Source organism: Bombus affinis, chromosome 4 (assembly GCF_024516045.1).
Source record: "Bombus affinis isolate iyBomAffi1 chromosome 4, iyBomAffi1.2, whole genome shotgun sequence".
NCBI lineage: Eukaryota > Metazoa > Arthropoda > Insecta > Hymenoptera > Apidae > Bombus > Bombus affinis.
The window spans coordinates 7420775-7436984 of record NC_066347.1 but is presented as its reverse complement, the minus strand read 5'-3'; the positions used below and the strand labels follow the sequence as shown (position 1 = coordinate 7436984).

General features: G+C 40.3%; 1 long non-coding RNA gene across 1 annotated transcript; it reads right to left on the bottom strand.

The window, feature by feature from the left end:
* Positions 1 to 7245: 7245 nt before the first annotated feature.
* LOC126915858 (uncharacterized) lies at positions 7246 to 13674 on the bottom strand. Its single transcript, XR_007710357.1, has 3 exons — positions 13196 to 13674; positions 10846 to 11535; positions 7246 to 9421 (listed from the first exon to the last, which is right to left on the bottom strand). It is a non-coding gene; the product is annotated as an uncharacterized LOC126915858 (long non-coding RNA).
* Between the last annotated feature and the right edge of the window lie 2536 nt (positions 13675 to 16210).

Sequence of the window (16210 nt, the reverse complement as noted above, 5' to 3'; positions counted from 1 at the left end):
GAATGCCGCGGATGTGGGACAGGATGAGTCAGCGCGCGTGCAACCAGCAACCAGGAGGCGGCGGGGAAACACCAGATCCCGCGGAACAGCGTTTCTCAAACTTTTCCGCAACCCTCAATAGTTCAACTAAACGTGGACCAGGTTCTATGTAGATAGAAGTGGAGATTAATATATTTTAAGGCAGAAGGAGGATTAAAAAATTAGGATATTTGTGTGCACTCTTGGTTCTTAATATTTGAAATCCTATAGCCTGTAGTATTGTATTGTAGTCAGTATAATACGCCAACTCTGACTGTTAATTATTTTTAAATGAAATAGATTAGGAAACAATTCGATTAATCGTATTCTCATTTTGTTGAAAGTGGAATAGCTTTTTCCAGTCCCTATCTACGTTTTAAAACGGTAGTTAACATATAAAAAATTGAAAAAATTGTAAAACTCTATTCAATAATTACGTTTAAATTGTTTTATATATTGTATCGTATAAATAAACTGTAATTAAAGAATGTTAAAGCTGTACTGTCACAGAAGTATTTCGACATGGACATTAACTGTTAAAATTAGACAGTCGTATTCATTCAATCAGCAGGAACAGAAGCGAATTCTGTTCTAAAATCGTAACAGGATCCGCGTAAAATTCCCGTTTCCCTCGGTTGTAATCTCAGCCAATTAGATCAAGCATTTCGGAGTCAGAGGCAACGAGCAGCCACAGCACAAGTGGAATTAGACGCGAGTAGCCAGGCTCGTTTATCGTCCGACCTCGGACCGCCGGCAATATACGTCGACATAAATGTAGAACAGCAGAAACTCTTATATTTAGATTATCCTGTTTGTCCTTCGTACTTTGCAATTCTACCTAGGTCACGCGGTCATCGCCCATGGAAAATAAGTCCAACACACTGCTACTCTTGATTAACAAGAAAATATCTCGATAACAAAATTCCTCCTATTTCATTTTAATCAAAATTTTCACCTAAAAGTACGAGTAGAGTGGAAGAAATAACTTATTTATCTTCCTTTTCTATAAATATCTTTTACCAAAAAATTCAACCACATATATCTTTTTACATTCTTTAACCCGTTGACCGGCTCGTCACTAAATCTTCTAGAATAATTAAAATAAGATAAATTTCGTGAACTACGAATTTTTCAACAATGTGAATAACTTGGATAATCAAAATTAAAAAATTAAATATTACGGTGTAGTATATTTCAGTCTACCGCGACTGTTTGAGCAAGGTATATAAAATTTGCATGACAGCCAACGTGTTGAACAATTACTATGTCAATCCTCGAAATGTATATACTAGCGAAAGGCGAGCGAATTTATTACGCGATCCAATATTATAGTCCTCGGTAGCCCTACTATTAAGTACAAACACGGCAAACAATTTAGCCAAAACCAGCTTCAAACCCAAGAAACAACAAAGAGTCTTCAACGTCCGACGCGGCAAGCAAAATCAAAGAACCGACTATGGTTGAGAATTTGAGAAACGCTGACGCTCTTCTGAGCGGTGGCATCGCAAGGGTGTAAGCTTTAATAAGGGCTGCTGAATTTCACACTGACTTGGCTCGCCACGGATCCAAAGGGAAGGGAGAGTTGGATCCACTGGATAGCAGGAGGGGCGGTGCAGAAGGGGTGAGAGAGGATGTTGCACGAGGAAGGGAGAGAAGAATCGGGGGTTGAACAACGAAATGGGAAAGGAAGGCGTGCGAGTGATCGGCCAGAATAAAGTCTCGCGTCCTAAACACGAGGCTCTAAGCGTTTCTCCACGCACACACTCGCCTAACCGATCAACAGCCAGATTATTAGAGTATTAGAACTTGTCTCATAACTCACGAGCCTAATGGTCTTTGACCTGGTCGGCACGACGATCTCCCGAGCGTTCCGTATTGCCTTTGACGCAACCCACGATATATGTGCGTTTTCCTTGCCCAATGTCTCTTTCTCTTCTTTATTTTTGCCTTTTTGTTTCGATTGGATGTGAAAGTTGTGTAGCTTTTACGATCGAGTAATCGTCGAGGGAATAAACTTGTTCGATATCTCTGTTTTACCTTGATTTTATGTGTGTTTCGGACTGCGGACTCTTATATTTCTTTTGTTACATTATAACATATCAAACGAAATAACATTTCTTCATATTCGAAATAAAGCTTTAATGATTATATATGGAACGATAATAATAAGACTTTCGAATAAAGCTGTATCCGTAGATACGTGAATCTGAGAAGACTTTATCGAAGTTGTTGGTATACTCTCCGAAAAGTGATTACCCTGATACGAAATAATAAGATTTCCAGAGAATTTTCAGCTAATCTGATCGACTTCTGACACTGAGTGGTTCGTATAAATCAATCCGTGAATATAATTTAATGAAACATGATCTCTCTTAATACGATATATACTAACAATTAGTTTATCAATAAACACAAGTAAATTTTCAAAACACTTCCAAACATTTCCACACGGTCTCATCAAAATATTGCTCGCCCCTCAAGCCAACATCGACTCATCCCGAAAGCACCCTTAAACCACAGTAAAAATCCGTGGAAACCAGAATCTCGGCGGGGTTGACGATGAGAGAAGCGAACAGCTGCGTGGAGAGCCGTGTTGGCGTTGGCACGTTCGCGAAGCTCGCCTCGGCGAGTCGCGTTACCACGCACTGGCAACAGGATTGTTTTAATGCCATTTAAACTAATCGAATTAGAGAATGAATCAATGTGACGATACGGAACGATAAAAGAGGGTGATAGGGGGGCTGAGGAGGAGGGGTGAAAGCGTGGTGAAGGGATAGGCGAGGGCGGAGGAAGTGGAAGCTTGGATGGGGGGTGGATGGATACGCAAAAGGGGGCGCATGGATGTGCAACAACAACCCCCGTCCTGCAAACTCCGCAGCTGCCAGGCACAGCGATCACTCGACCGGAAGTAACACGACTACTGCCTACTATGCGTCTCCGTCTCTCCGATCCAACGTTTTCTCCCTTTCTCGCTCTCCCTCGTTCCCTCCTGCTATCGCCGTCTCAGTTTCTCTCTTTGTTTCTCTCCTCTCCCCTCATCTATCATTCGTCCCGTCATCCCATCTCTGTTTAACAATGTTGCATCCGTAGTATCTTGTTTCTCTCGCCTAGCCGTGTTTCTCGTTCTTCCATTCTCACTCCCTTGGCCGCCGCAATTCGCACACCCTCCCCTGTCATTTACATGCGTGCACGTGGTACGAGCGCGTAACCAACCGCCTAGACGTGTCGGGATGAGTCCGTTTCCACTCGTTTTTCTAACATTCTCCTCGACACCCTCTTTTCCAGGGATTTCGTCTTCCAAGTAGAGTGCTTGTGGAAGAATGAAGCGCGAGATCGTGGTAGAAAGTCCGAGACCGAGATTGGAAAGAAAATGGTAAGAGTGAAGTAATGGGACGAAGTACTTAGGATACAGGGCTATGTACGTGTATGAGATGATTTTGGGCAATGAAGATGCTCGTTGTGAGAAAGTAGCGATGTGTTTAGATACGTGTTTTGTGTTGTTGGAAAATTAAAGATTTTAAGTAGAGGTTTAAAATAAACTTGAGCGGTTATACATATATTGGGATGTTTGATTACAGAAAGATAGTGGCTATATTGAATTCTAAGCACTTTGATTTTGTTTTATGGATTATCTTGTTTTATTAAGCATTGTTTATCATTGGCAACTATCGTGAATAATAGAATAGATGAAAGAATAAACTGATCTCATTTTTTATCCCTCTTATTCCTTACGTGCTTTAAATGTAATTCGTTCTTTTTTTTAACAGTTATTAGAGATAGAAAATTCCGAATTTATAAAGGCGTTTGTGTATGGTGATCAAAAATATATCTGAAATAAAAAGATGATGATTGAATGAGAGATAAATTTTGCGTTAAATTGAAACTACAAAACTTTTTCTGACAAACGAAGCTCCTTTTCTTCTTTTTAGTGTCTTCTTTTTAAAACCGTTCTACGAGTGAACCATCCACCACGAACGAATCGTTGTCGTTTACACGGCCATGTTCGCCACGCGAATTTACGCAACCATTTGGAAAGGCGCCTTTGTGATTTGACACGCGTGGCGATGTCAGATGTTTAAAATTACGACTCTCTGACCGGATCGCCTGATATCAGGCTAATCCAAAAAACGTTCTTGCGTCGAATCGAATTTTTTCTAGATGGATAGAGTCGCACGTGTCAGCCTCGCGGTCGGATTGCCGACTATGCCGTTTAAGATTGAAACCCGATTTAACTGTAGGAACCGTGAATGCGTTCGTGGAACGAGGATCAAGATGCACGTTTCACAAATTTCGTTGAACACGTGTCTTATTACCTACGGATATTTTTGAAACATCTATCGTTCGAAGGAGTTAAAGGGTCAATTGCAAATAATTTTATTGTTCGTTTTTAAATAAAACTTTATCGTATAACAATAGCATACACAAATATAATATCCGAGATTAGTTTGAACACGGTAAAAGATAATATTTGGATAGTTTCAGATTCATGTTGTAGCAAATATCAGTTTCACGAATAAAGTTTCTATGATACTATAAATTACATATTTCATCGATTATATTTGCTATTCTTAATACTTCGCTATATGATTAATTTAGATTGATCTTTCATAAATAAAATGTAACGCATCTTAAAAACTATTCAAGAACTTCAGTGCGCTCATAAGTTTTAATGATATTCACGAATCTCTTCAATCCTAGTCTTCATTCATCTTGTCATAATAAGTAGAATAAATATAATACAATCAGTATCCAGAATTTCGTATCAAATACACGCACCAAAGCTTATCCTACACATATAATACATCTACCAAATTATTGGAAAATACAGCACGGAAAACGAGGGATGATAAAAACGTAAATTAATCCTCTCCTTCCATAATACGGAAGATCAGCGCAGTCCCCTTTTTAATAATATACACAAAAATCGAAAACACGTTAGAATCACGACACTTTCAACTCTTCCGTCGAAAGCAACGATGTCGAGTATCGAAAATGCCAGCACTCGCGGCACGGAATAATAGTAATAATTACGATGGGTTATAATATCACTATACACGCACTTAAACATCGAATTAACTCACGCCAAGTAACCCTAGGCTATATTGAGAGTAATATGTCTATTACACGTCTTTCCTCTGTCCTCCCTCTTTGGCTGTTCTCCTCGCCAGTAAATTACGCGCGCCCCGTTTTCTCATTAACGTGTGCGTGTGCACCACCTATAACCCTTGCTTGTTGGTACGAAGCGTCGAAAAAAAAAAAAAAAAAACGAAGGAAAAATAAATATAAAATAAACGACGCGTCCTTCCGACACGAGCAGCCGCGAAACGTCGATGTAATTAAATTCCTTTGGGCGATTATTTCGTCAATCGCCGCGCGCCCAATTTACATTTTCAATGAACGCGAACGCCCGTTTAAATCGATCCTCTATGAGCATATAACGTGCTTATTTCAGAAAATTTCTCCGCTGTCGGTGACTTGGTGAACGGAATTCTAGAGAATTTCAAGGTTACTTAAAATTATACATACTTCTGATACGATGTTTAATTTTATGATCGGTATATAAAAAAGAAATTGAATCTTGAGAGAGAAAAAAAGAGTTTAAACAACTTAATATCATGGATTAATTACGAGTAAAATTGTAAAATTGTAACAATTGTGTAATTGTCCTCACAAAGTGTGATGGAATATTTCGACACAGTCCCAAGATAGAAAAATTGAACAAGGTGATTGTTCTTGATACAACAAAGTTAAACAGTTTTCAAACACTCCTCCATACCCATAAGTTCATAATCTCTGAATTTATACCATCTCAAATTTCTAAATCGCAATCTTAATCAAACAAAAAGATCCTGAGAATCATCTACGCACGCCTCAAACCTACACTATCCAGTTACTTTTTCCTTTTTATTACCCAAGTGAAGTTCTCGTATTATCAAGTTATTCATAGACTCTTACTCATAACAAAAATAAACAAATAAAATTTCACAAAAAGTGCGTGAGTATAGTCGCGCACTAAACTGCATACACTCTACTACCCTTAACCCAAATCTCGTAACTCTTTATCTTCCCATTTCAAAGCGGCGAAAGATCATAGTACGATCTCGATAGAGACGAAGAAATCAAGGGAGCTGCGTGCATCGAGCTCGATCCACGGCTGGCTATTCGTAGGTGCTGGTGGTTGCACATCGTCGAGTCTGTGGTTCGCAACGCGCATCGAGCGTCGCGCTGATCCAACCCTCCGAAAAAGCAGCCGGCAAGAGGCCGGCTGCAACCCTCCTATCGGCATCGCTCCGCCCCGTGCCACCACTCTGGCTGCACCCCAATAGTGGCGCGTCCGCGTATAGTCGCCTATAGGGCTGCACCGAGCACGTCGATGCACCGCCACGTCCCTTTCGCGTTCGCAACCCTTCGCTGGTCCATCCGTCCGTCTGTCCATCCGCATCCCTTCCAACGATCTGCATTCTACGCGCCATCCATCTCATTCGCGGTGCGAGCCAGCTGCGGATTCGAATGTCGTTGCTGTTAACTACTCGCGGATATTTCTCCTTTCGAGCAGCCTTCCTCGCCTCGAACCACCCCTTCCACTGCTGCCTTTTCTTTTTATCTCCCTGTTGCTCTTCTCTATCTAACACACACGTATCTCCTCCTCGATGTTTCTTCTTTCCTTCTCTCTCTATCGCTCTTTTGCAGTGTTCTCAACCCTCCTACTACCCCTGCATGGAATACCGAGTGCATGGAAATCTCTATTAGGAACTTCCATTTTTCTGCCACAATGGCGTTACCCGCTTCTTCGCTGCCTCTTTTGCCACGCGTATGTGCTATGAGGGAGCACAGCGATGTCTACAAGCAAGAGAAGGTGGAGATGGGACGAGATTCTTATGGATGGTCCGTCGTTATTATTATTATGAAACAAGAGACAGGCAACCGTTGAAGTTGTGCTTATCGTGATTAAACGTCTCGCTTTTACGGGGCATCTTTGATCAACGACGTTTCTTTGAAATAGATGAGTTTGTTATTGCATTTATGAAGGGTTTTAATAGGTGGATTAGATTAACTTTTTGGGTGAGATTCTTTGGTATCATTGCTAATGGTCAGCATTTATTAGATATTATTGAATTATTACGAAGGTAAAAATTAAGTTTATAAGGAAAAGAATTAACGTTGATAAATATTCTCTTTTTTAAAATATAATTAAAATGTTAAGGATTTTAGTAAAATAAATAAATGTAGGTTGTAAATAATATTTTTATCAACGGTTTACTTATTTCTTGGTCAGAAGTTAAACAAATTTTTTCTTAGAATTCATATTTTCGTATAAAAGTATATAAATATTATACAATTTAATAATGGGATTATCATTTTCAAGTTTTCTTTTTAAGCTATTATTAATAGCACAAGGATATTGGAATTTCTACGGAACTATGTAAAAATAAAACTCGTTTGGGCGTTTGGTTGATAACTCATTTTTTTTATATTATAGCAAGATATACAGGATATCCAATACATTAGGGAATAAATAGCGATCCTGGTTTTTATAGGCCAAATAGTCTACCGAACGAAAACGTTGGCGGATCGTTAATTTGAATATTGCTGAGGTGGATTTCTACGCTTTGAGCTTCCACGTTACGATTCGCTATTCGGCACACTCGACGATGGACCCACTAATTTTCCACGTATAAAAATCTCCATGTTGAATCATTATTCATTCAACGTTACAAACATTTGTTCGATCTGATATAAACATTTCTCTTTTAATAACGAGCACTCCACAAATATAATTCCATAAACTTTAGTAAATATTCACAAATTAACTTCTATATTTCCTAAATTAATTACTAAAAGACATCCATTTTAACTTCTAAATATCCAATTTTCTTCGTCATCTCAAAGAGGCAAACTCAAAAGTAGAACTCATTCAAACATACGTATACAAGATCAGTCTCAACTCGTCATACAAATATACACGGTGAGTCGTAAAACTAGAACCTGAAATAATGTTAAATATATTATCTATATCGGTAAGTGTATTCAGAAATACTATACGAAATTAAACGATTTCAACATAGATTATTTTGTTTGGAAGATAACTTCACAAATCAGAGTATTATAAGCACATATAAAATTGCACAAAAAAATGACTCATTAACTTCTATCATTTTGTACAATAGAATACTATCTATATGTCATTAAAGAAGAAACATTTCAAAAAGACACGAACAATTTCAAAAATATATATCAGATTTCATTCTTACATGGCTCACTCTGTATATAACACTCCATTACCAACTACACGACTAGTTTTACCATTTAAACACGCCAGTTATCAAAGCGAACGCTGCGAATATCCTTCAAAAGCGAAGCGAACTTAAGTACAGCAGAAGCAAGGATTTTCCAAAAATAAGTTGCAACATTTGGTTAGTCACGAAAGTTGTCCACGTCTGAGCCGGACGTCTCAATTCGCGCGAACCGATGGATTCGCATCTGAACGAGTGCAGGTCGCCTTAAAAGATACCTCCTCCCTCCTGCCCGGTTGGAATGATCGAGAAGCATCTCCAGCATCCATCCCCTCTTAGAACGTTACCGCTCCCCGTCGTGATTCACGGGTGAAGAGGACACATCGACTTTAAACCTCAGGCAGACAGGCAACCTCCAGACCCTGGCGCGGAGTCTCCTTTCATTAGTTGGAGTAGGAAACCAGCCAGTCAGCCAACCAACCAACCTACCTACCAACTAACCATCCATCCAACCACCGCAACGACCTACCCACCACTACCAGCTCTGCCATCATCACCGACGAGGCCAGGCTTCCATGATCCACTCTCGTTTCTGGCGCCCGGCTCCTGATCTTGCGTGCGGTTGACTCGTTTTCAATGAATACAATGCCGGGGCAGATCATATTGAATATGAAAACGGGAAATCAACGAGTGCCTTCCCTCTCTATAACGTTTCACCGTCTGTACTCCTCTATCTCTTCCTCGTCTTCCTCTTTCTTCTTCGTTCCACCCTTTGCTTCGTCTCTTTTACCCTTCTTGCGGATCTATCCGACTCTGTCCTTGCAACAACGAGCCCCCGAGGCGGGATATCCACGGGCTCCGCTTTGTCGAACCGAGTCAAAGAGATACGAGAAAGAAGGGTACAAGAGGAGAGGGGCGGAGGGCGGGGGGTGGAAATGATATCGTGTCCGAGCATTGGGCTCCGCGAAAATCACCGACAGCCATACCACCAACGCAGCTTTAATCGTTGCACGTCGGATTAGCGGTCGGCCCTGCTGCTTTCCTGGTTAACCCGGATCGTAGAAAAGCGCGCGCTGTCTACGAGACCTCGTACTAGCTTTCGACTAAGGCTCGCTGGCCTTTTTCCCTGGATCGACTTAGGACTTTCTTGAATTGTCTCATGGATGTCGCTGGAAGTATCGTGCTGGGAATAGATTGGTGGATTTTTGAGATCGTGAAGAGGTTTAAGAGAAGAGGTTTGGATTAGGACGATGAGATTTGACGAGGTTTTTGTTTATGTTACTTAGAAATACTTTCTTACGGAATTTATCGATTAACGGAGAATTGGATTATATTGAAATTCAATATTATTTGTAAAACGTCATAGAAGTAAGTATTTAAGTATTAAGTATTTAAGTATTAAGAAGTAAGTAAGAAATTTCTTAGAAATGCATAAACAGTCGCACTAACTATAAATAAGATATAACCAAATAGTTTGAGAAATCAATCAGAAATAAAAAAATAGTCTCTAAAAAATCCTTTTTCTAACGAAAAGGGAGCGCAATCGTGAAGGGTTGGTCAACAACCTTTTTCGTACTCCAGCCGCGATTTATACAACGCTATTGCTCTTAATCATCATGGAGGGTGAATTTCAAAATCGAACGAACAAGAGATAGAAGAAGAACGGACGAACTGTTAACGATTTCATGTGGATTGTGTTTTCTTTGGCCCGGATCATCCCCACCATATTTCGTTCCCGTGGTCTCCGCCGGCAAACACACTTCGTTAGGCGATCCACTCTCTGTTGTTTCCGAGCGCTGGCAAACTATGCACTTTACCCTCTAAACAACCAGTACCTTTAACCCACTTACAACCCTAACGTGCCGTAGACACATATTCACGGCCAAAGTCGGCGCACGTAGTTTTATTCGTGTCACGAGATTACTACTATTTTATCGCTAACACGGTAAGACATTTTTTCTTCTGATGTAAAATCAAGTAAAATTTCGTACGTGATATTCTTGAGTAATCGAAGGATTTTATTAAAGTTAGAAATTTAATTATGACACTGCAGGTTTCTGTGTCGTATTAATAGGATTATATGAGATTAGATTGGACTCATGTCCGATCAGACTGCAGCTATTTACGCATTAATGAGAAATTTATGTTGAATGATTTACAAAAGTATATAAAACATCCAAAGTAAAATCCACTAATTATAATATATAATATATATGATCTTCTGCTTCTCTCTCGTCGATTCAGAAATCATTACCTATCCCGATTACACCAATCCTTTAACCCCATTCTCGCATAAAGCAAACCATTCTACCCCGGGAATCAATCAGACCTCGATCCAAGTCCTCGCTGTCCTAAATCGAACCTATCAAGTTTCCAAACTTGACTCAAGATCCCGGAAGAGAGAAGAACAATTTCCACTTTCAAGGGATGGTGTTTCCAAGAGGGAGAAAGTGGGCCAGGCAAAGGGCTAACAGGAACAGTACACGATCTCCACCAGCTACGAGGAGTAGATCTTACTGAACGTAAAAATCGTCGGAGCAGAATGTAGGCTGGTAATTAACATTCTGGATTTTTCAGCGGAACATGTACATACCTACGTAGGGCGGGAGCATTCGCCGTGAGAGGTGGACTGGTTTCACAAGCAGATGCTCGATTCTTCGGATGTTCTCGCGTATGGGCAAACTCTCGCGCAGGCAAACGTTTCTGTTGCCGGTGCTCCTCGGCGTTGTCGCTACTGCTGCCGATGCAGCCGCTTCCGGCTGGCCTCTTCAGCCCTTCGTGAGTAGGAATCCGACGTCGACAGTCGGCGCACAAAGCTTATTATGCCGGCTTGGCTCTCTTCAGAGCCCCGAAGAGGATGGGCTCGTGCTCGCTGTGCCATACCACGAGTTAAGTCGATGGCACTCGACGAACATCCTTCCTGTCTACATCCTCGATTCGGCTGTACGAACCTTCTTCCCGCGCTACCTCCTTAACCCGTCCTCCCTCTTTTCCATATGATGCTCCTCTCGTTTTGCCCTTCTTCTTTATACGAGTGTATGGCGAGGTTGCTCTCTCGCCGTCTGTTCCGTCTCTCCTCTCTTCGGTGCCTCTCCTCGGCATTCCTTTTGCCGTCGACCAAGCGTCTTCGTTTTTATCTTTCACCGTCTCGCTCGCGATTTTCCGTTTTTGGAGCTCGAACCGAGTTGTAAGCGAGCTTTCAGCCCTCTGTAAGGTTAGGATCCTCTCTTTGCTAATTGGTTGTCTGACTGGGTCTTGAGAGTCAGGTTTTCGACTGGAAAGGCTACAATTTATTTTATATTTATATATAATTATTGTATTTATGTCGTATTCGTATGGTGCTTGCGAATGAATTTGTGGAAGTAAATTATTTGTTTTCAGAAATGATTATTAATCATCTACTTGTGTAGTGAAGTTAAGAAATTACTGAAAAGTGGGGTTGATCGGATTGATCTTTGATAGGAAATGTATACATTGAAATATCTCAATTAGAAATTTTATTACGACACTCGACTGTTTCGAATAAATTGATAAAATTTGAAAACAATCTGAGAATGGATATAGAAATTGGAAAATATTTAGTGTAAGTAATACATATGTTAAAGGGCCGTCATAGAAATGTTCAAGGCTTTAACAAGTGTATTATTAGAAACAATCATTGATCTTCTAGAAGGTGTATTTACTACCCTTAACCTTAAAAAATTTTTATTTCGGGCATCCAAATTCTCCCTTGGCCGCGTAAACATTTTAACCCCGGTCTGAATTTCAGCTTTTCAAATTGGGGGAGAACAGCGTAGCGACGGACAAAGTTATTCGCGCGTCGAGCGTCGATCGGCAAATGGGAAGTCAACAAACTTCCACCATTATTTACAAGCATTATCGCGTCGAGCGTGCGTAAACAGGGATATTTGGCCTGGCCTATGTAGCAAGCTGAAAATCGTCCGCTGACAAATCACCGACGATGGCAAAACGCAAAAAGGCCTCAACTAAATTTGCTTGTCTTTAGCGAGTAAATACTTTTTCCATCGAGCGAGTCCGACACTTTGTTTGCGCAGCAACGGTACCACAGAACAAATTGCTGTTCAATGAATGATATTATATCCGTGAATATGCGTTTAATGAATTCTACATGATGTATAAGATTCAGAAGACAAAGCGTTGGTTACTGTTCAGAAATTTTATAGCGCTTTCGAATTGCAGGATGTCTATTTTTATTTTACTGACGATGAAATTAATTGATTTATCAAAGTAAGAGAATATTGGATTGTTGTTTTGTAAATGGTTCAAAGACTATGAAGTTAGAATGGTGAATTTGGAATTCACAATTTTGAATTGGATTTAAAAAATACATAACATAATATGTTATATTTAATCAAATAATCAGAGCGAAGATGATAGCGAAATAGTCTATTGAATAAAAATGTTTGTCTTGAAGGTTGTTTATATTCTATTAACATCAGAGTGAAAAAGTGAAAATTTGTATTAACTAAAGTTTAGAGAATAGGAATAAAACAAGAAAATCCATCAAAATGGTTAGTGCAATCCTTCTTCTTTATAGGAATACACAAATACATAAAGCATATAACAATGATAATATCTGTTATTTAATATTAGAAATAGTAGACGCTTTCTGAGTTATTCGACCATAGAACGAAATATTCCTACAAATCGAAACCTAGTAAGATTTTCATCATCACTCGATATCCCAATCGAAAGGTACCATTATCATTCAACTCACATAAATAATCACCGCAAATCCTCTCTTCCGACAACAAGTATCACCCACCTCATATCCATCCACCTTAAACTTCTACAAACGTGCACACTCACACCCACCGTTTGCGAAGAAAGTTCCATCTCGCGCCATCTAGCATACAATTTTCCACGCGTCTACATTCACCAAGAACAACTAAAAATTCCAGATACATTCTAGAGATACCTACGCCAAATACAAATCGCACAAGGATGAAAAAAGAAGGAATGACCGGAAACTGAATGGAGTCGAAGAAACGATAGAGAAACTACAGAGAAACGAGGAACAATTCGATCGCGGATGGTGTGCCGGAGAGCTCTGTGGCTCGACTGATCGCCTTCTACCTCGAAAAGCCTTATATAGGCTTCCCCGAATTTTGTGGTCCACTTAACTAGAAAACCTGGTGCTTATCCGACTCCGGAGCCGCTGCAAAATTACACGCTTCGGCTTATCAAGCCGTGAAACTGGTATTAAGCGTCAGACGAACGAACGCGCGGGTGCTCCTGCACGCGCGCGAGGAGCCTTCGCCGGAGAGCTGAACCCGGAATGCACCAGTAAGCTCGTTTCCTAGGGTTCCTGCAATATAACTATATACACGGATATCGTTCACCTGACCGACCACCCTGACTTTTCGATCGGAACACGTCCGTGCCGAATCGACCCCCGTTCCTCGTGGACAACCACCCCCGCCCCCTTACTCCACGTTTTCACTCCTCTTCCGGCGATCCGGCTCTCTCGAACATACATCGACTCTGATATTTCTTTCTCTTCTCTTTTTACACTTTTGCTTTTTCGTTTTTATTTCGCAAGAGACTTGCACTCGATGACACGTGAATATCGTGATGTGTCTTTAGGGAACCGTGAAGTTATTAGTGTCTGGGAATAGAGGATAAAGGGAGGGTTGGTGATTTGATAGAGGAACAAGGTTTTAGAAAATATTGGGTGAGAGTGGATTTAGAAACATTTTAGGCGAGTTTGTGCGAATTTTGGGTGAAAAGGAGAGCGGGAAGATGGGGAGGGAAGAATGGAAAAATGTACATCTCAATATTTAGCTCGAAATTTGTTTTGATATGAGTTACAAAACTTAATTTTGAGAAATAAAACTTATCGTAATATATTTTTATACGATATATTTTTCGTAAAAATTAGTTGAATTTATTCGAAAGAATTTCTCCATTTATATGCTCGCTATTGTATGTACTTCGTACGATCTTCTCACGAATTTTGTATCTATAAAAATGTCAAAAATTAATTAAGGTAACTCGTACTACAAAATCTCAGATTATTTTTTTACAAAGATATCATTCCACCATTTCATTTTTTATTTCTGAGCGATCAATCACATCGACGACATCTTTGGAACAAACGGACCATGGATCAACCGCGAGATTCCATTACGAAGTTGGCGTTAAAAAGAAGGGCGCGGATTCGTCTCATAGGCGGGGTAGCTTGTTTTCGTGGAAACTCGCAGCCGTCGTTTCACACGTTTCCGCGTGACGGATATCGCGCATACACCCCGCATATCGACGCATGCTTGAATATCGTGCGTCATTTCGCAAGCTGGCTGAACGTGTGGAACGATCGACGAGGGCGGGCATACAGATGCAACGTCACGCGGCAGAAAGGAATACGTCATCGTCCACGCGTGAAACTGTCGAACTGTCGTTAATTCGCTGGCGACAGGCCGCGGGATTGCTTTTCGAAACCGACTTTTATCGGTTAATGGGTTAAATCTGTCGATGAACCTGTTAACCACGAAAAACCAGACAATATTTTTGACGTTCGACCAGGCAATCCTTTTATTATTATTCTTCTTTAACGTATATTATATAATTCTCCAAATTCTTCAAATACCTGAATATGTTGTAAACAGCCAATAATGAAAATAAATAATTATATACATAAACAGTAAACATTAGTATTACCAAAAATGCTTCTAATTATTTTATTCAAATCCGTCATTCCATTCACATCATATATGAATTATAATATGTAATACTAAGCAAACAAAAATTTGTTAGGATTCCCCAATAAATGCGTTTAATGAGTAGAAATCCTAACATTTACGATCGTCAGTATATAGGTAAACTGGGAACCTGTTTCAGTTTCTCCGTCTTCTTACTGGTATTACCATTCCTATCCTTCTGCAGTCTCATCCCTCGTCCATTCTCCTATCCCTTTCATCCCTTTGATCCTTTCTTTTCAACGCAAACTCAAAAGTTTCTTTTCACGACTCGGTACAGGATGTAATCGCGCATTTACGCAAGCATTCGCAGTCTTGATTCTATGATTCCTTCGATTCGAAGGCTTAGACCGCTCCATCTCCCTCTGTCGAGTTTCGTGTCAGAAAGCAGATGCAAATTAGTTCGGAGCGAACTACAATTCAATTAAGCTTCATCATTTAACCGGCATTCTCGCATTGTAATTTGACTCGCAGGTGACGCGTGCGGTGCAACGAGTGAAGTTCCTCCTCCGCTGTTTCTCGAGTAATTTGAGGGAAATTAATTACTGTGACACCGTGGCAACGGTATTTCTCGGGGCGAAGCCACATGTCGCAACCGTGTTATACGTGTGTTCACGCGGCGCCAGGAAACGCGTAGGCGTTCCGCGAGAGGATGGATGCCGGCCGTCTGGCGATACGGCGTGACGCTTGCACGCACCGCGACCTGGTTCCGTGGGTTGTCGTTCGCTCATCGATTCGAAATTAAATTCTCCGCTGTACCTGCGGAGACGCTTGTTAATAAGCTGGAGAAAGGAACAGCCGATTCCAGCGGCAATTTATAGTTACTCGAGCATTGTCGATTGTATGATGATTTTTGGAGTTAAGTAAAATTGAATATTGTCTTCAACAAATTTCGAGTGATCTAAGTGTTGGCAGCTTGAATTCGTTATCAATGGTGTGATGCTTTATATGAATGAAATTATATATATTTTTTATACCAAAAATTAGTTTATTCTCCATAGTAAAAAATATTAAATTATAAAACGGTTCGATTCCAGAATATACACGACGTAGACAATAATCATCGTGGTTCATTCTCTGCCAAACGGATCAAGATGAAATCTACTCTATTTTCTTCCCCGGATTCCGAAAATTAGTTTTTTGCGTTCCTTATCTTATCAGCTGTTTCTGAATGACTGTTTTACTTTTTTTATTCAATGTATAAACACAACCCTTTTACTGTTTTATTGTATGTATCTATGG